The sequence below is a fragment of the Amblyomma mixtum genome, chromosome 9 (assembly GCF_055824585.1).
Source record: "Amblyomma mixtum isolate Tamu chromosome 9, ASM5582458v1, whole genome shotgun sequence".
NCBI lineage: Eukaryota > Metazoa > Arthropoda > Arachnida > Ixodida > Ixodidae > Amblyomma > Amblyomma mixtum.
Window position 1 is genome coordinate 17,602,006 of NC_143020.1, and position 21,981 is coordinate 17,623,986.

The 21,981-nt window shown below is 44.7% G+C and overlaps 1 protein-coding gene across 1 annotated transcript in view; it reads right to left on the reverse strand.

The window, feature by feature from the left end:
- LOC149328411 (uncharacterized) overlaps positions 1-12,688 on the reverse strand; it is a 51,402-nt gene extending 38,714 nt beyond the window's left edge. The window contains exon 1 of the mRNA XM_089562206.1: positions 12,645-12,688. The gene's annotated coding sequence lies outside the window, so the exon portion shown is untranslated. The remainder of the gene's footprint in view (positions 1-12,644) is intronic.
- Between the last annotated feature and the right edge of the window lie 9,293 nt (positions 12,689-21,981).

The following is a 21,981-nucleotide window of genomic DNA, read 5'->3' on the forward strand; positions in this document are numbered from 1 at the left end:
GTGTGGCACACACTCTAGGGGACACTAAAGAAGACGGCACACAATGGGAAATAATACCGAAGAAGAAGGGGGACGCAAACTGTTTCATCCTAAACGCGTATTGCTCCCCGAAGAACAAGGGCACTGGCCTGGCCAACCTGATGGTCAAAACCCTTAAACTTGTAGCCAAAGCACAGCTGCAGGTTGTCGGCGACTTTAACGCGCAGCATGAAGAATGGAGGTATCAGAAAGCTATCCGAAAGAATACAGAATCTGGGGCTATCTGTCCTGAATAACCCCCAGGAATGCAAACGCATAGGCAACAGCGTGAGGGTGGATACCTCCCCGGATCTAACTTTAGCTAGAAACATTAAGGACGTTCAGTGGTCTAACACATTCCATGCATTAGGTAGTGATCGCTACATACTATCCATCAATTCACCTCACACCACACAAAGCCTTGTTTGCAAAAGCGATGGACACCGATTGGGGTAGCTCTATGTGTTTACGCCACTTAACCGTACCCAGAACAATAAATAACAAAGATTTTGGAATGGGCTGATTCCCTCAAGAAAGACACTAAATTTGGCACCGTCGAGCAACCGGTTGAGGAACAGGGTCAGGTTTCTGACTCTTGGCAACTGCACATGTTGGAGGCCCACCTCAGCCTGCTAAATCAGCGGAAAAAGCAAACACACAAGAAATCTCTGCGGAAACGAATTTCACAACGTAAGCAACAGATAGAGGAGCATACGCTAGGCCAAATATGCGATTTATCGGGAAAATGGGCTCTAAACAGACGCGGCAGCTGCCAGGTCACCTGTTATACCCACACATAAAATGCCTACGCAACGTAGTCAGCTTACGCTACTGCTGCACCAGTACACAGCCACTAACAAAGTGCTTCTTTTAGACCTACAGAGGCGATACCTAAACACTGCCCTGGGTAACCCACTCCCGGTTTATCAGGGGCTCCCCAGCTATGAGCTAGACGCAGACATCATGGATGCCGAGGTGTGGTACGCCCTCAGTCAACTCCTCAGCACCTCGGCGGCCGGATAGAACGGAGTTACAAACAAAATGCTTAGAAACCTCGACCCTGGCTCGGCCGTTGCTCACACAGACTTCACGAAGATCTACAGATCTACTCGCGCGAATGCTAAATCCCACAGGATTGGAGATATGCTAAAGTCACCATTCCCAAACCTGGCAACAAAGAGAATATGAGACCCATATCACTCATTCCCTGCTTAGGAAAGTTGTTGAAACACGTGATCCTCAACCACCTACAAGGATTTGCAAAAGACAGCGTCTTACTTCCCCCATCATAATTGGCTTCATAGCGCATCTGTCTACGCAGGATGTTATGCTTCAATTGAAGTCCGACATTATAGGCTACGTGCAAATGACGGGCACGAAGGCAGTCCTCGTGCTAGACCTGAACAAGGCATTCGACAACGTCTAACACGAGACTATCTTCACGAACGTACCCTCCATTACTCCCGGTGTGTGGGTATTCACATATATCCACTCCCTCCGCTGAAGACGGACTGCGAAGCTCGCAGTGGGTGAGATCAGGTCTGACCCCATCCCCCTAGGGGGCCGAGGAACACCTCAAGTTCAGTCCTATCGCCTTTTCTGTTAGCTCTGTCTGCCATCAGACTTCCCTTAAACTCGTGGCCGTACCCGGGTTGCATCATACTTTCTACGCAGACGACACCACTCTATGGGAACAACAGGAAGTGATCGCCAAGTGGACAGTATACTGCAGTAAGCGGTAGACATGGTCGAAACATCCACCCAAGTGGCGGGCTTCTCGTGCTCGCATCACAAATCTAAACTCTTTGCATTCAGAAACAAGGCCAGAGGCAAAAACATCAAAAACTACGTTCCGTCGCCTCCCTTAAACGCATGCGTAGGAGGTTTGCCTGTGAATGAGGTATCCACCAGACGAATCCTAGGGCTATACATGCAAACTAACCGCAAGAACACCCAAAATATTGAAAAACTCAAATCTACTGTCAGTATGACGACGAGACTCATCAGACGAATAGCCAACCGCAGACAGGGCGTGAAGGAAAATGATCTTTGTCTTCTGATTCAGGACTAAGTTCTAAACATAGTCGTATACTCAGTCCCCTACCTCCGCCTCTATTCAGCGGAGAAGAATAAAATCGATAGTATCATCAGACAAGCGTACCAGACCGCCCTCGGTCTACCGCGTTACACGTCAACAGAGAGGCTCAAGGTCTCCGCTTACACAACACGCTAGATAAACTCGAAAAGGCAAACCTCACGACACAAGCGGTAAGACTCACTCGTACTAGTGCGGGCAGAGCCAATCTCTCCCGACTAGGAATGGGCATCGTACCTCTGAGAGGAGACACGAAAACTCAGCTACAGAAACATATTGCCGCGAATGTTTGTAGTGTTTGTTTGTTCATTCGTCAAAGCTGCCGGCAAGCCACTTTGTCACTTTGTGATGCAAGGCGTGCCTAGATTTACCTCGATTGATAGCATCCAGGCGGAACCGATTCTACGTTCTTCCAGAGTGTTCTATTAACTTTCCAAGTTTTATCTCTTAAGGTCACTGCCAGCTTTAGAAAGAGCATGGTCGAGAGCGGCGGGCTCTCTGTTCGACGACCGTCGAGCACACGTATTGCTACGCCGCCGCCGAAGAGTTTCGTTTAGGAGCCAATCTCGCTGTTTTCCTCTTCATCGGACTGCACACACCACTACGTGAAAATATTAGGAAGAACCAGCGCATTAAACCATTCCCCAAGAGCATGCATTCCGTGCACCATGAGGGCCGTCGTCAGACCAGAGCACGTGCTCCGCATGAAAAGTACAGACAGCCCATGGGAGTTGTGTGCGGGGATGCTGCTCAGTACCAACGCAAAAAGGCCTACGCATTAGTGACAGTGGATGAGCCCGACAGGCTGCTCGGAGCCGCGACTATCAAAACAAGCTCTTCCGATTTATTTAGTTTATTTATTTATTTATTTATGTATTTACATATACTGCAGCCCCGATGGGGCTATTGCAGGAGTGGGGGGAAGAAAAAAAAAGGCAGAGAGGGACAACATATTCAGAAGTGAACACCATTAAAATACAGAACAGAAAGCAACAGACTAATCACAGATTTGCAACAACATTGAAAAATAGGTTTGGTTCCAGGGAGCGTATATCACCGGGTAAAGAATTCCATCGTTCGATAACACGAGGAAAAAAACTAAATTTGAACATATCAGTGCGCGCGTGAATGGGTGTTACATTCAATGGGTGGTAGCTCCTTGTAGATGAAGATGCTGAAAAATGCAAATACTCAGACAGTGAAGCAAAGCGGGATGAATTAACAATACCATGAAAATATTTTAAACACTCATTGTCGCGGCGGGTACAAAGGAGGGAAAGGCCTATGGCAGGAAGAGTGGATGAAGGTGAAAAATGTCTGTCATACCGTCGGCAAATAAACCGTACTGCTTTCCTTTGGACGGATTCCAGCTTACTGATATCGGACTGTTTATGAGGATTCCAGACTATTGACCCATACTCCAAAAGTGGACGAATTAAAGCTTTGTATGTTACCAGTTTAGTTTCTTGTGGGGCAACACTTAGTGTACGTTTTAGATAACCGAGCCTCCGAATTGCATTATTGGATATTGTGTTAATATGCTTTGACCAGGACAAGTTAGAAGAAAAAAGAAGACCTAAATATTTGTACTCGGACACTTGATTCAGAGAATTATCTTTGAATGAGTAGGTGTAAGAAGATGGTATTGTGCGATTACAGAATGACATGTATACAGATTTACGAAAGTTTATTTGCATTTGCCATGTTTCACACCATGAGCAGAATGACACGAATGACTGATTTAGTTGCGCGTGCTCCTCAGGGGTGTTAATTGAACTGTATATGACACAATCGTCTGCATACAACCGAATTTTAGAAATAATATTTTCTGGCAAATCATTAATGTATAATAAGAACAACAGTGGCCCGAGCACGGATCCTTGTGGTACACCGGATGATACATTAACAGTTTCAGATGAACAGGAGTTGAAAGAAACATACTGTGTACGATTAGAAAGAAAGCTTGATATCCAGTCTACCAGTAACGGGTTTTTGAGTATTGCATTAAGTTTACAAAGAAGTTTGCTGTGGAGAACGGTGTCGAAAGCTTTAGAAAGGTCGATAAATAAAGCGTCGATTTGTGAGCCCGTGTCGAGGGAACTAGCAATGTCGTGCGTGAATTCTACAAGTTGTGAAATGGTACTGAGCCCGCGCCGAAACCCATGCTGAAATTTGCACAAGATATTGTTAGCTTCAAGAAATTCTGTAATGTGCTTATGAATGATATGTTCTAGTAATTTGCATGAGTGTGAAGTTAACGAAATGGGGCGATAGTTGGACAAGATTTGGGTGCTGCCAGCTTTAAACAGGGGAATAACTTTTGCAAGCTTCCAGGCTACGGGGACGGTTGCGGATGATAGCGATTTTTGGAAGATGGTAGTCAAATAGCGGCTGGTCCAAAGAGAGTAACGATGCAGAAATACATTAGGGATATCATCAGGACCACTACTTTCTTTCACATTTATGTTCAGATTGAGGTTCAGAACACCTTCGACGCTTATTGAAATATCGCGGATCGCGATATCGCGATATCGCGGAGGAGGCGGCAATAGCTTCAGCTATAGCTAATACCACCGATGATATCATCTTCAGCGACTCAAAATTCGCCGTTCGCAATTTCGCGAGTGGTCGAATAGCACCCGCCATCTAAGCATTCTTGAAAAAGCAGCCCAACCTCCCAGAGAGGTCAAACTGCATGGGTGCCTTCCCACTCGGACAATCCTGGGAAACTCAACCGGGCAGGGAGCTGGCACATTCTTCCGGGGTTTACGAGAGACGGCATAACCTCTTTTCATGACATTAAAAACCATCATACCTTGGGCAGGTGAGCTTAACCTCCTCCCCCCCCTCTCCTGATAAAACTGGCTAAAATGCTGTCGAAAGCACAAGAAACAACGCGGAGACGGCTTCAGAAGCACTCGCTAACGATCCCTGCGTAACTGTCACTCATGTACCCCTCGCAATACGAACCCCAATATTTCCGCGGTGGCGAAAGCACCACTTACCACCATATATATGTTATGGGATTGTATCGAAGAGCCGCCTCCGGTGGAGCTGGTAGAAATCTCTTGTCTCCAGCGAAGGGAGACTGTGCTGGCCAGATCAGACCCGAAGACGCAAATCCGGGCCGTCGAGTGGGCCAACCAGGTCGCCAACAGTCATGGATTAGGGACCACCTAACACGGACCTCAAAACACCAAGCTCTCGATGAGGAAATGAAATGTTTTCCACTTCAATTGCTTCATGAGCTTCCATCTACGGCGCGAACAGCTATGCGCCTTTCTTCTTCTGAAAACAGGACAGGGTTTACACATTCTAGATTTTTAGGAAAGGAAGGGAGCATAACTGGCTCCCCTGGGTCAATGAAGGCCTCAATCGCGTTTTTACATATATGTTTGGGGTTTATGGGTTTATGGGGGTTTAACGATCCTAAGCGACTAAGGCTAGCAGGGACGATGTAGAGAAGGGCTGCAGAAATTTCGACCGCCTGGGGTTCCTTAACCTGCAGTGACAATCGCACAGTGCACGGGCCTCTAAAATTTTGCCTCCATCGAAATTCGACCCCAGCGGTCGGAATCAAACCCGCATCTTTTGGGTCAGCAGCAGAGCGCCACAAATACTAAGCCACCGCGGCGGCTCTATGGCGATAATGTCCACCTGAGAAAAGAAGTGCTTTCGATCAATATTTTGTTTCTAGCAATGCTAAACTGGCATTCCTTTTTATTTTGGTTTTATGTGGTTTCTCTTCCCAAAGCGACTCACACTATGAGGGACCCCGTAGTGAAGGGTTGGGTTCCTTAACCAGCACACAATACACGGGCTTTTAGGAGTTTGCCTCCATCGAAATTCGGCCGCTGCGGCCGGAATCTAACCTGCATTTTTCGGGTGAGCATCCGAGCACCATACCCCCTGAGCCACTGCGGCGGCGCTCTAAACAATGTGTAAAAGCAAATTTGTAATCCGAGTGAATGCAGCTTAGGGCTAGAAGCGTTTGTCTAAATATTATATGGACTTGCTTTCGTATTCGAACTTCCCGCTAGTTTTATTTGGACTGTTTGTAGATTCTTGTTCGTGGTAGCTCTTCTATCAGGAGGACCTGTCTAGAATGGGAAAGGGCCATAATTCATCTGAAAAGGGCGCCCGGAGCGACAGTCGGGAGGAGAGGGCTGAGATGAGAGAAATGGTCAAAAGTATGGAGTATATTAATAAGGATCTTGAGCAATTCAGAAAAGACTTGGGGGAGGTCCTTGCCGAAAATAAACAGCTTAAGAAGGAAAATGAGTGCCTTCGGAAGAAGTGTGAGGAAAATGAGAAACGCATAAAAGATCTTGAAAAAATGTTTGTTCACAACGACCAGTACTCTCGGAAATGCAACCTTGAGATCAAAGGTGTAATTCAAACAGAGACGGAGGATGTTATCGAGCTTGTTAGTAAAATTGGCACTGCTGTCGGCGAACCTGTCTCGCCTTTAGATATTGAGGCCTGCCATCGTGTGTCAGCGCGGAATGCTCGACAGAGCGACATTGTTGAGCTGAGCGAAAATCAAGAAACAAAAAAGTTCGCTGCGAGCAATATTGTTGTGCAGTTCAGAAGTCGCCAAAAACGTGACCAAGTTCTAGAAAAATCAAGGAGGAAGCGCATCACTAACGAAAGTCTAGGATTGTTTGACAGCCGTGCTGACGGTACAGATAGCTCTGCAAGCAGCCCTCCAGTGTTCGTCAACGAGCACTTGTGTCCAAGCCTAAAAAAGCTGCTGTCATCGGCCATTGCACGTAAAAAAGCATGTGAATGGCGGTTCGTGTGGACACGCAATGGCAAAATATTGGCACGGAAAACTGAGGGTAGCGATGTTGTTCACATTGAGTCTGTGGACGACCTTACTAAGATCTCCTGAATGGTTTGTTAATGAAGCGGTGCGAATTGCAGCTACCATAAAATGTTCAGTCTTTCTGATGTCTTATATCAGCAGTTTGTTGAACCTAGAAAAGCTAAACTGTGCTCATCTGCAAAAAGCACAGTATCCTTTATTCACCTTAACATCCGTTCTCTGGCAAAAAAACACGATGAATTTGCTCTTTTCATTGATCAGTTTTCTTTCCGATTTAATGTTATCATGCTAACTGAAACTTGGTGCACAACGAGCAACTGTGCACCTTTGTTACCTGGTTATAATAATTTTTTATCAATCGAACCGACAAGCGTGGTGGCGGCGTTGGCATGTACATTTCTGACAGTTTATCAGGTGAGAAGGTGTCCCAGTTTACCGATATCACCAAACATTATGAAGCACTTTGTTTGCAACAAGAGAGCACTCTTTTCGCTGTCGTATACCGACCTCCTTCAGGCGATGTTAAAAGATTCATGGACTTTGTGGATAACCTACTCGAATATGCATCCTTCGAACGATTGCGGCTAGTTCTTGGTGGAGATTTTAATATTAATGTTACTGCAGGTAATACCTCTTCTACTGAACTGAACAACAAACTTGCAGCCTGTGGGTTTCAAAACGTCATTAAAACACCAACGCGTGTCACATCAACAACTTCATCGGTTTTGGACCTATTGATTACGAACAGCAACACACCAGTAACCGCAGCCGGAACAGTCAATTGCAGCCTGAGTGATCATTGTCCTGTTTTTATGGCTTATTCAGACGTCGCTGTGCGTCGCAAACCTTCTCGTTCAAAGTTCATTTTTCAATCTATAAATGACACCAGTCTCGATGATTTTAGGAACAAAATTATTAGCACTGACTGGTCTGAGGTTTTTGCAGAAAGTACTGCAGATAAAGCATACGACACTTTTATGACTATTTTTTCTGCCCATTACAAGGCATGCTTCAAACTGAAATCTGTTAGGCAGCGTCGATCGATAAGAAAACCTTGGATCGGCATCGAGCAGGTAAAAATGATTGAAGATAAAAATAAGCTTTTCGCTCTGTTCTTAAAAACGCGTAAGCCTTCCATATTTGCAGAGTTCAAGAAACTACGCAATCGAATCACATCAGAACTAAGGAAAGCCAAAGTGCAGTACTTTCAGCAGCTGATTCAGGATGCCTCGACATCTCGTCCTGATCGGATCTGGAAGATTGTGAACGACGCACTCGGCCTGCGTACAGCTGCGCCTAATCAGTTTCAGATGACTGTCGAAGGTCAACTGCTTAGTGAAGGTGCTCTAGCAGAGCATTTCAACACCCACTACATAACTGCCATGACTAACAATGCTGCTCCTTCTGTAACGTCTTGCGTCCTTGACGACAACCTCTTGAACACTGTTTTTATGGTGCCAACTAATACAGCTGAGGTTTACAACATATTTACGTCACTGAAGAACAGTAAAAGCCTTGACATAGATAATATCCAGGTCCGACCGGTCAAATACGTCCTCGACGTCATCTGTCCAGCCCTCGTACACATTTATAACCTTGCTTTGGAGACGGGTTTTTTTCCACTAAACATGAAACGCGCAAAAGTTTCAGTTATATATAAAGGCGGCGACAAAAATGATGCTGCCAACTACCGACCAGTGTCAGTTCTCCCAGTGTTTTCAAAAGGTCTTGAAAAAGTTATTCTGTCTCGTCTCGACCCCTTTTTTACCAAGCATAAACTTCTTTCCGAATGTCAGCATGGGTTCAGAAAAGGGTGCTCTACCGAGTCTGCCCTTTTGATTCAAAAGGAATTGATACTCAAAAACATGGATGCAAATAAACTAACGCTTGGGGTGTTTGTAGATTATAGCAAAGCTTTCGACTGCCTCAACCATACTGTTCTCCTTAATAAACTGTATCACTATGGCATTCGGGGCGTACCCCACTCACTCTTAAAGTCATACTTTGCAACACGCATGCAATCTGTAGTTATCGATGGCAGTCTGTCGTCCTTTAAAGAAATACCATGCGGCGTCCCTCAAGGCAGCGTTTTGGGACCGTTTTTGTTTAATATCTATGTGAACGATGTGGTTCGTATTGATAAGCATGTCAAGTTTGTTTTGTACGCTGATGATACCAGCTTGTTTTTCACATCAGATAATAGTTTTCACCTACTGCATACCGCTAATGAAACTCTCTCCAAATTGCTTGATTGGTCGAGCAAAAACTGTTTAAGAATAAACCCTAAAAAATCAAAAGCCATTCTGTTTGCTTCAAAAAACAAACCAGTCAGTTTGATTGGCGGGCTCCGCTTGGGCAGCTCTACAATCGATATAGTCAAAGAGCACAAGGTTTTAGGAGTGGTACCATCGCACCGTATGACTTGGGATGCGCATATACAGCAACTGGTGAAAAAACTCTCTTCCGCTGTTGGCTTAATACGTCGATCTCGAGATATTTTTCCAACTAACATTAAACTTCAAGTTTTTCACTCCGTCTTTCGGTCCCACATTAACTACTGCACATTAATTTGGGCCACGACTACTAAAAAAAACATAACTATACTACATAGGCTCGAAAAGAAAGCTGTTCGTTGCATTGCTAATGTTTCATACTTTCACCACACTCATGACCTCTTTACTCAGTTCAAGTTGGTCAGTATACAACAGATTTACGATTACCGTCTACTATACCTGCTGTACTTCTCAAGTGTATCTTACCAGCAGTTCCTGAAGGAGCTGTGTACTCTTACTTTGCAAACTCGCACATATCGAACCAGAGCGTCTGAGGAATGGTTTGTACCGCGGCCACGCACTAATTATCTTCTGCAAACATTAACGTACAACGTACCATTTCTATTAAACAAGATTAAAACACAATTTTCTGGTTCCATTGCCCTAACGCGCACCGCATTGCGCAGCATGTTTGTTTCTGGGCAATTTTCTAAGACTGTTTTATGATTTTGAGTGGTGATTGTGAAATTGGGCATACAGAGTGAGTGTGTGTGTTTGCCTTCTCATCGGGGTCTCACGTGTAAAACGCTTTATGGTACTAATTTTTATTCGTTTGTTGCGTAGTTTTATTGTAGGGCACATTGTTCTTTTGTGGCGTAGTTAAGTTGATGAATGAAGTCCGTGTATTCCATTACAATATTCACTTGCATTTTAACTATTGTACTCAGTAAGTAGGACAATGTATGTATTCGGTTGCACATTTCATTTGTATTTGAATTATTGAAGTGTATATGAAGTCGCTGCTGCCAAAATGGTTCCCTGACCTAGTCAAGCTGTCCTCACAGCTTTTTGTCACGGAAGCCATCAACATTGTATCAATGTTGAAAATAAATTTTTGATTTGATTTGATTTGTTTTGCCCTGCGCAGATTAACATTAAAATATGGAAGGGCAGCTTCATCTTCATGCACGTAGTGTCTACCCATGCTCATTTAAAGCATAAGCGTCGTTACTAAGATAAAGTAACCACATTTTCAAGGAGTTTATTGGATTTTGAATGGAAAGGAAACAGAACATTCAATAAATGGAAGAACAAATCTCTCTTGCCTTGGGGTTTGAAGCCACGCCAACTCTACAAACTGTAGTTTCTGAAGGAAAATTTCTCTTACTCTAGGGTTCTAGCCGTGACCACCGCCTATGCGGAATCATGGCTACACCAATTTAACTAAGACGGGCGGCCGGCAGGTAAGCTGATAGATTGAGAGGGAACTGGTCAACAGAATCAAAGTAGGGAGTGAATTTGTAACAATAGAGAAACTCCTGGATACAATTCACTCCAAGTGCAGCCTTATAGCCACAGCAGAAAACTTTAGACCTTTCGAAGTAACTTCCTACCCTCTGGTCCCGTTCGTCTGAATTTCCCGATGCTCTCTCGCTGAGTGATCCATGAATCTCCAGCAACAATGATACCCATATTGGCTTCAGTATCTTTATTAAGCTCTCCTGCGCAAGAGGTCATATTGCAATAAGGGTAATAAAAAATAAAGAGGTTTTGTGGCACTGTTAGTAACATAGTAATTGTACTGTGGCCGTGTGCTAGTGATTGCAAAGTGAGGAATGTCGTTTCATTAAACCTAGCAGATAGTCACATGTCCTCATTTACGGCCTCATAAGATAACGTGGCATGCGAAATAAAATCATGAAGAAAATCTGCAAAACATTACTTCGCACCCTTTCGTGCGAAACACTATGAGCTGTGTAAAACATTATTTCACATCCTTTCGTGCAAAACACTGTGAGCTGCGTATCGGCCTCCCATACACGTGAATTTCTACCACTGAGAAACATACACCCTGATCTTTATACTTTGATTTCAAAAGGCATTGCTATATTTCATCCGCACTTTATCACCGCTCGTTTATTACTTTTAGACTTGAACCCTTTTATTGTTTGCCCTTAAGAAGACCTTCCTTAACAGCAGACCGAAACTTGTAGGTATCAACACCATTGTGCACCTTTGCTTCAGTTATCAAAATCTGCCAATCATGAGGTCAGCCAGTTCCTTGTGTGATCTCCATCCATGGTCTGCGTTTATGTACGGAATAATCCAGAATAATTTGGACCGCCTGAGGTTCTTTAGAAGCGCCGGCACTGTAGCGCCCTTGGACGGCAGAATGTTACATTAGAAGTCCCACCATAATTGAATAGTGTCTGGCGTGCAGCGTCCTAGTGTACTGTTCAGTTTTCACCTTCCACAGTGCGCAGGTAGCAAAGCGGAGAGCCAGAGAAATTTCCCTCGATTCTCGTTCAGAACACAAGCAATAGGCCGCAATGAGAACAAAAATCTTCGGCGTCTACCGACGTTGTGCTGTGTACACTTTCCATCAGGCACAGTTGGGGCATGGAAGAGCCACCTTGCAGTATACACGAGAATCAATTACTAGCATGGGGAATCTCTTAAGGTAACGCGTTGTGACTGCATAATCATAATTAGCCGCAGCGTACTATTTTAAATTTCACTCCCTTCAAAATATCGTGACCACTGCCGAGCTCAAGCGCAGCATGGCGATCGGTAGCCGAACGCCCAGTGATACACACTGAAGGGCTAGCTGGTGTATGATGTTGGAAACGAGGCACACAAGAGAAAGCAGAACACAACGGGAGACGAGAAACACACAGCCGAGCGCCACAGCCACTGAGCCATTACTGTGGCATTTGTAATGAAGGTATTTGTAATATTTTGATTACCATTAACTATACTTATCACGTACACGGCAGTTCTCGGTGCAATAATCACTATAGAGGTCTGTTAACGTTTCAGAAATAGATAGAAAGCAAACTGACCGCAAAAGAAACATGTCAGGACTTGCATAGAGAAACTTTCACTGGATGCCGAAGTCTCAGTGATTTAAGCGGTGTGTTTCTCCTTTCTTGTATACCGTATAATTAACATCATAGCCCATACTCCTGGCCCTTCTATTTTGTTAACACTTATTACGCCACTCACAAAATGATAAAGCAAAGAGCCAACATAATTAAATTTCTAGCCCGCTTAAGTTCTAATCATATAGCTAAATTTTATGAGAGAAAAGTATGAAACAAAAAACAATAATCCGACTGCTAACTAGTCGTTAGACCAGCACAACTACCTTAATTTCTCACTCCAGCAGAGACCACGTGATAGAGAACACCTTCAGAGCTGCTTTACTTACCTGCTGAAACCCAGTAGTGGAAAGGGTTCTGTGACGGTGCACGTATTGCATTCACTTCCTCCTATTGCAGGAGCAAGAAGAAAAGTGTCATTACTCGGCAGCAGTACGTGGCGTGATGTTTGTACAGCCGAGTAGTTCGTTGTTGGTATATTTTGGTGATAGACTCATTGCAATATTCTTAATGAGCTTTAGGTGTAGGAGCCACTGCATTTTTTCCCTGCGCTCCTTTTCTCTCGAAATTGAACATCAATACAAATTTTTATTTAGCATTATTTTCTTAAACGATAATTGGGAAAAAAAGATTTTTGCCTGCTAAACCCAATCTTAACTAGCCATGATTTCCAGAGTGTAAACACAACCATGCAATCATTGTAGATTGTAGGTAACCACGGCTTAAACAAAATTGTGGCATGTGGCCTGAAATGGTTAGAGTTTCGGTAAAACTTATTTTGCCTATTCATTTATTTTTAATTAACAGGTAAGTCTGATGTTACGAACTTATTTTTCTAAGCTGCAAAGGTGTTATTATTGCCAATTACTTCACTGATTTCGAACACAGTGGTGGCGGCACGCCATAAGCAGACATTTTTGAGCGCATGGGTGCCCATACAAACCACGCTAGCAGTCCGCATCTACGTTAGCCATTAACGACGCATTGCACATTTTACTGACTGCGTAAAGGCGACTACTACAACCCCAGCCGCTATCACCGTTACTCCTCTTCTAAAACACGCTTCAGATATTGTGCCCGATCATGTATTGAACGTAGCGGCTGTGTCGTGCTTGTTAGAGACTTGGATGGCCGCGACAGAACCTTTGGAAATCCCTGACTACACGTTTGTTTGATGATGACAGCGAAGCGACAGCCAACTGGGCTGGTGCAATTCTATGCACACAACCACACTTATGCTTTGGACGACGACTCTACGCTTCGACACTGGCATTGATGAAATGTGTACCCCGCATTTGCCTAAAGCCAAGGTGATTGTTTCTATTTTCTTCCGAATGCACCAATAAGCGATGTCATTACGTTTGGTTTAACGTTTCTGAAGCTGTACATAAAATATTGCACTGGGCTGCTTGAGGTTTCAATATTCCTATGCAGCGCGCTGCATTTATCGAAGCCATGACAAAATTTAGGCTCGTTTTGGCGTCATATTCGCGAGAGAAAACCAGGAATGACAGTACCTCTATAGAATTCATCTTTGAGAATAAGTCATCTGTCGTCCAGTGAGTGACGCTATTTCCAGCGACTTCAGCGATCACAAAATTCTCACCATTCTTTGCTTGGATGAATAATCCTTTCTGAGAAGCATTTGTAGCTAAATGGCTAATCCATAGCTATGGCAGCTTTCGCTGAATACTGCACTAACTTGCTAGCTTACCTTCACAAAGCTTTCCTCACGTTTTTCTACTTATTCATCGAAAATGGGTTGTAACTCGAGCCAAATATTAGCAATTCTGGAATGTGCTTATTTCCAGGCTTGAAAATATATTTATCAGCCTATAAAGAAGCCAACATTATTCAGAACTTATCATTGTTTTCACTCAGCGAATTCACTTAGTTTGACAGGGAAGAATACAATTGCAACTGTAGCGTTATTGCATGCCTGTAGTTGTTGTCTTTGTTAAGAACGCGGTGAAATTTGGAAATTAAACATTGCTGTATGGTAGGTGTGCAACCGTTATAGATGTCGTCTAGTATTTTTACATAAGGCTCTTCTACACCTTGATACCGCAATTCCTGTTTGACCGCTGAAGTTCATACTTACGCAGATGCTTTCTAGAAATCTACAAAGGCTATATAGAGTGGTTGGTTGTACTCTGTATTATCTCACTATTAATGCGAATATGGTCTATTGGACTTTATGAAGGCCTGCCTGATCATCACGTTGGTTCAAGATTCTCCGCATGTGAAGTCACAGTTTTTGCGCGCACAACGCAGCCAGGTTTCCTGTCCTAGCACCAAACTTTCGCTGCAGCTCAGCACATCGGTAGTTATTTGGTGTCATGGCGGTATGCTGTCTGCTTCTATGCCCAGCTTCGCTCAGGTTCTCTTTGGATGTAACTAGGAACCATGTAACTAGGTACCTATTCCTTTTCCTTTTGGTCCTCTGTTGTATGTCTCTGCTCCCTGTCGCCTATGGCGTGACAGAGGTCGCCAGGCTTAAACATGCCCATAATGCCACCCAACTGTTGAACGCATTATGCGCCCAAATCTCACTGGTGTCCAGCGCGGACAGCGAACAATGACGGAGCGCGACAACGCGCTTACCACGTCACATCAAATTTATCACTGCCAATACCAGCTACGAAAAGAAACAGGGCGTCGTTTGTGCGATGTACTGACTTAGAGGGCTCCATGTGAGGTAGACTCTATTCCTCGGTAGCAGGTTGGCTAGAGTTGGCGCGGTGCGCAGGCCTATAGGATCTGTGAGTGGCTGGTTGCTTCCCCAGCTGTTGTTGCTCTCTCCACTATTTACATTACTGGCAAGTAAACCGAAATGAAATAAAGAAAGATGTTTATAGGCACATTCTTCGACAGAAAGGAGCCCTTTGTTTGCAGAAGTATAGACAGGTGAAGTAAAATGACAAGCCCACGCCGCGATATCTTTCTATTTAGATTCGGCGTAAAGAGTTTACACTTGCAGTCCACGAATTTCAGGCTTCATAGGTTCCCTTCTCGGTCAACAAATTTTACAAACAATTTTTACAAATTGTTCACCCCACTCCTGCAATAGCCTCAATAGGGGCTGCAGTATGTAAAAATGAATAAATAAACTAGATAACGCCCTCCTGAAATCACGGAGAACATCAAACCCCATAGGAAGTCGAACATGGAGCCGAACCATTGTGAAATAGGAAACTTTCCATGCGAGTGGTATTGAGAAAAAAATAATTTACGAATAATATAGCCGTGTGCGGAATTCAAATTGGGGCGTTCGAAACAGAGCATCGTTAATTCCCGACGACGCACATTACTCGGCCACCAGCGCATCCCCTCTGGCCATGTATTCTAGCTCGCAGCTGCCAGCACTGTGTGTTTGAAATTGGGCTATTTTTTATTCCCCGTCCGTTCCGTACCGGCGGTGAATGTGGGCTAAAGCATGCTGGATGTACAGCTGCACCATGACATCTACCTGCATCCACATCAGAAAGCGCTAGAATAAATAGGCGAGGTGGCAGCGCATGAATAATCTCAGGTTTCTTCCCATTGACGACTTGGAAACAGAGCCATTGGCGCAGATGGGAAATCATAGGCGCTCTAACCATAGGCCCTGGGCTTAGATGGCGTGCCTCATAATATTTATTTTATAAGGCGAAATTTCTTCGCACAGGAACGTCTAGTGTAAGTTTGATGGTTTGCATTGTTGAAGCCTACTATATACTTGTGCAAATTACTTTCGCATATGCTTTTTTTCGTCTCAGAGCCGAAACACCTAAGTCCCCATAATGTAGATGTTGGTCATATTAATCATGTGTTCTGCACCTACGGCCTAAATATTGTTCCAATTTGCGTAGAGTAGAGGACTCGAGATTACTTTTGGCCACTTGTTTTATTTTTCCGCATAACGTAACCTGACAATGCAACATTTTTTTTTTTTTCACATCAATCAAAACTTGGGAATGGCGCGACAGCCATATCAGACCCATTCCTCAGCAGTGGAACGCCGCCGCCTTGACCTACCTCGGAGGATGCACTGATCGCCTGCAAATCGCTGCATAAACAGCCTAAATTTGAAACCCGGGCAGAATCTCCATATAGTTTAACAGAACTTGATGTTGGGCCAGTTTATTTTCGTTCACACGTGATTTTTTATGACGCAAAAAGAGGACAAAACACGAACGTAGAGGGCATGCGGTTGGTTCTGTTGTCAACCTTCGAGTTTTGTCCTATTTTCGGGGTTAAGAATCAAGTATGAGCCCTCATTTAGAACCGGTTTTGCGCTATCAAGGCCAAGAAAACGTTCTTCACCTGCGCGAGATAGCTTTAGTCGCGCTGTGTCAAGTATGGCAGCAAAGTATCATAATAGTATTAAGTGCTTCAGAGCACTGTTTTTCACAGACGTGTGCCTAAATGGGAGCTTCTCTGCTCAGCCTTCAGAAATAGCGAGTTCATCCACCAGATTACAGCAAACGAGTAGCATTTCGCCTAACCGAAATCGGAGAATTGTAGTTTTGCGTCACCGAAAGAAACCAAAACGCGCGTAAGAGCATTGGAAAATTTAAATGAACGTCACAAATATATGCAACGCAAAAAGTTTTCCTCCTCCTCTCTGTCCTGGTGAAACATTTTGCGTTGCATATATTTGTGCGTTCATTTAAATTTTCCAACACTCTTAGGCGCGTTTTGGCTGCTTTCGGGAACGCAAAACTACAATTCTCCGATTTCGGTTCGGCGAAATGCTAGCCGTTTGTCGTGGCCTTGCGCGTATGAGCAGTCGTCGTCGCCTGTAAGATGTTTCCACAGTCCTGGCTAATGAAAACGTATTCGTCGCCGTGTCGCCAGAAGGCGGCTGCGGAATCGGGGCCCAGCTTCAGGAGTGTGTTCACTAAGAGTCTCGGATTTTATTGCGAAACCAATACTACTCGCACTTTCAAGCCTTCGCGTGACCCGGCCGCAGTTACGTTTGACCTTTAGCGGAGTGAATATGGGCGACCGACTCGCTCCTTCAGATAGCCCGGCTGCAGTTACGCCGCGCCGCGCACCTGTGGCGCTATGCCGCTGTGACGTCGTACCAGCTGTAGATTATGTTTTCTTTCTCTCAGTCGCATCAACATCAAAAACAAAATAGACCAAAATTACTGAAGACGCTTTCAGTCGTCACGCAGCGGCAGCCGGTAGCCATGCGTGTCCTGTAGACGCGGCGCACTGCGTTCCTTCGGTTGGAGGCGCTGCGCTTTTGCTTTCGCAACCTACCAGGCTTAACCAAAGCTAAGCCTCCGCCAATTTTCAGCAGCATTGCACCGGAAGTAGATGTAGCGCCGGTAGAAGAACTGTGCGCAGGATATCCGTTCGATGCTGCATGCAGCTTTTGGTGCGTACCGATCTACTGCATATGGGGGGGTGGATGTCAAAGATGGAAACACTCGTACAACAAGGGCCGCTATCTGAAGGTCCATAGTCGATCCAGTGACCGCTTTCATGTTTTTGTTGCTAAGCCCCGACATTGAGCTCTCGATGTAGGTCCTGCAAGAAAGCTCCAAACGAAAGCATAGCAGTTTTAAGGTTAATTTGGCATGCCAATTTAGTCAAGCTACAGCATACTGTTTTTACTTCCACCATAAGTATTTGTCTTTTGTAGCCAAATATTTTATAGCTACAGTATAGGAATTACAGCTTTCTCTTACAACTGGTTTTTTACCCGTGCAATTTAACTCAAATATTTCCAAAGTACATACAAAAAGTAAAGGAACGGACAAGAGAAAGATTTGGAAAGAGTGAGAAACTGGCCTGAATAAAAACAGATGTATAAATAGGGTTTGGACTTTTCTGTCCGAATATATGCTGAATTCATTTTTTGAATTCGGTTTTAAACAAGAAAGACCAGTATTTGTGGCATGCATATCACAACTGTCAAGTGCTCGTTACAAGGTCACAGCAGAAGACTAACAAAGTGGTGGGCGAATGAACTCGGTGATATAAAGGTATTTTAGGAATTTAGTACAGTAACTTTGAGTCATGACACATTGATCAGTGAATTCAGACAAACCATTGCAGACAGAAACGCTCGACCAGTTATCTAAGCACTACTAGCCAGTGTGGTGTCCTCCGCTCGCACTTGTCACCGACTTGGGACCGTCGGTGCATTAAGTAGGTTCTTCCACTGGATGTAAGGACATTGAAGTTTTAGAACCGTAGCAAGCAACCGTCAGTGCGAAATCATGCATAAACTTCACGAACGTTTCGGGTGCTGACCTCCGCCGTGGTTAAGCAGCAGTTCCATCGCTGCGTCAGTATGTGAAGTATACAGGGCGCGTTACCTTTTTGTCTCAAGGCCAAATCATTTAACTTCGGCATATTTACTTTTTTGGTACGAGTGAACGACTTTCTTGAGCAAAGACTGCTCTTCAGTTAGGCCGTTTATGTGATACAAACTTCAAGATGAATGGATGGATTAAAAACATGTTAATATTTAATATGAACGGTTAATATAATCAATTTTTACCGCACAGGGACATCTACATTTCATCAACAAAACCAAAAATGCTAATGCACAAATAGTGCTGGTCGAAAAAAGAAACAAAAAATGCTGTTCTCGAAATAAAGTACCAAAAGAGTCCGCCGAGTTTTCGGAAAATAAAACCAGAAAGGTCAAATCCTTGTGTGTAAGGCTGGTGACCTTGTGCGATCAGTTTTTGGAATCAATATTTTTTATAACCACCGAATCCTACTCTCCCACCGAAAGACATGATAGGAGCCGCATGATATGCATTGTTAAAAAAAAAACACTTAGCCCCTTTTCACAATACGTAGATGTTGAAACTCTACCCGATGGGGACCATACGGGACAGTTAGCCGATGAGCGCAGAACAATTCCGTCGCGATATGCTATTGTGAGAGCTGGGCCATTAAGTTTTCCTATAATATTGACGTTTACTCATTTATCTTAGTACCTCTCTATGAGTTATTAAAGAAAGAAAGTGAGCACACCTGAGTTGCAAATTTTCATTCCAATATTCACAGCTACCAGGAAATTTAAAGCCCTGCCTGGCAGTGTAAGTAGCGTTATTTATAGGAGAGCACCCTGTTGTGGAAAGTTATGGTCTCACTAAAGATGCAACTTGTGATATACAGCTGACGTAAATACTCGCCAATGATCGTGTGCCCTCCTGTTAAGTTTGCTTCTTGGCGAGCACTTTCACCAATATTTCTGGCGCGACTGGAGCAAGCTCTCATAGCAGCGATCGCTCTTTATGCAAGTTTTGAGAGCGAAAAGGCAAAGATCGAAAACGACGGACGACGTGCGTGCTCTAAACTTGCAGAATCAGTATCCTGCCTTAACTACCCTAGCTTAACTATCCGGTCAGTCAACGGCCAAAGAACATAGGACTTAATCAACCACCACGACTGGAGAAATCTTCTCTGTTGAAAAGTCCCAGGCCAAACTGGCACTCGGCACCAAAGGGCAGCGCTGTGAAAAGTCCCACCTGAACTAAATTTGGAGTTTCGCAAATAAAGAATGACGGAAGAGTAGGCAGCCCTGTTTTTACTGTCAAATTTGCGTGAATAAACGAGCAGATCTATTGTGGTCAAACGCGCATGACATCCTACTTATTCCCACGGCAACTCCACATAGTTTTCTTTGTACACTAACTGAAAGAGTCATTTCTTTTCAGCTTATAAGCCACCACTTCCCGCAAAGCGGACACATTTCCGCAGAAGAGCAGTCGAATTACCTGTGCAGCGCGATGGTATGTTGCGTATGGGGGATATAAATATTTTTTCCTGCAAGTTGGAGCAATGCCACAGCTGCCATCTGGTTCGCAATTACGGGAGCATTGACCAGAATGAAATCTGTGGAGTTGGTAGGTAGCGAGGTTAAAAAAGTCGCAGGGGTGTACAAGGCAATTGCCTTTTCGAATCTCATTATATCCTTCTTTTACCTATCATATATTGTTCATTGAAGCGTAGGCCGCGGCGTGTGCTCACTCTGGTCGCCTCGAATTCGAAGCTGAGTCGAAGGAAATAGTTTCCCACAATACCTTCAGCCATTAAATTGGGTGCAGCAACGCCTCTCGTAATGAGGCCGGTAGGCAGCAACAGAGTGATGTTTCTCATGAAAGCCTCGATGTTTATGATGTTCCCGGCCGCCATGATTTTGCTATGTGGCGCGTAGGCCACGATTGCATACCGCATCGGTTTAAAAATGTTTCTCAAGTGAGTTCCTGCGCCGCAGTTCTTAAAGTTTCCGTGTATGAAGGCAGCGAAACCTAAAGGCCTGCTGTGTGCCATAATCGAGTCCCCTCACCAGCTGAACCTAGCTTACGGCTTCAGGCTCGACACACATCATCATGTGGCACAAGAACAACGGCTGCCTTGAGCTGTTCCACAAGTGGTGAATTTCATCCAGTAGGACGTCTTTCGACCGTGCGTATATAAGCTATCCTTCGCCTAAGTCTAAGGAGAACTGAAAAATTGCTTCAGCTGCGACGAATTGAAGAACTTGAGCGCGTCGCTAAGCTCGTCAATTGTTAACTCAACATAAGTGTGGGTACCGGCACTCTTTGGGAGGAGGCGCTCCCACTCAATTATGTCTTGAAGCGTGCACCTGGTTCCAAAAAAAACGTTGATTCTTGAGCGAGCAATGGCGAAAAAAATTTTCATTGCAGGAAGGCCTGTAACGTTTGAAGCGCAGGTAGTGCCTGGGAAATGTGATGCCGCTTCCGTGTTTGTAGACAATGGTACTTTAAGCGGAGGATGTCGGCGGAGCTCAGAGAAGTTTTCGATTTTGCGATTTGGCGCACTGCCGTCACTGTGTTCGTGAGACCCAGTTCCCGCTGCCATATCTCCCTCAGGCATATTGTGTAGAAGCGGTGGAAGGCAGTAGCCGCTGGCTCAGAATAAAAGTCTGTGTTTCTGGCAATATTCCCCATGATGCTCATATGTGAGGAAGAATAAGTGGGAAGACCATCGGCATTTGATGCACAAATGAAGTCATCCGAGCCCAGCTCTCCTGGATTCTACAAGACCGTGGAAATTGGTGGCTGTCAACTCTGAGCGGTTCAAAAGGGTTAATTTCGCTTGTAGTAGTGAGATAATTACGCAGTGCGGTGAAGTCCCTTGGGAACATGTCCTTCTGTTTTTCTGGAAGAACTTACTTGCAAAATCCTTCGTGCGTTCTTGTATCTAAAGGCGCATACAGGTGGAGATTTGACGAGAGCACGTGCTTTTGTGAGCAGACGGATTTCCTTCTCCACCGAAAGTACCACATTACTTTAAATAAATGCGCTGGATTCTTACCTAGGAAATCCGTCTGGTCACAAAAGCACGTGTTCTCGCCAAATCTTTTCGCCCGCCTTTACGAGTTTCCTAGCTGCACCGGCGAGTCGCTGCAGTCGTCACTGTCGTCGTCCTGTGGGTCTAGGTATGGCCTGTAGTGATAAGGCTCGAAACCCATCTCAGCGGTGGCTGCACACAGCCGCGCTTCGAGCTCCGGATCCATGCCGTTCGAACAGCTGGACTAAAGCGGGGGACACATGTGCGAAAACTTGGCCGGCGCGCCGCACCGATCTTCGCTTGCGAACCGCCTCCCCACAGAAAGCAGGGACACGCGGAGCGGTAAGCACCGCTGCGCCGCTCTACCCAAGCTCCACCCACTAAGGTGTCGCACTG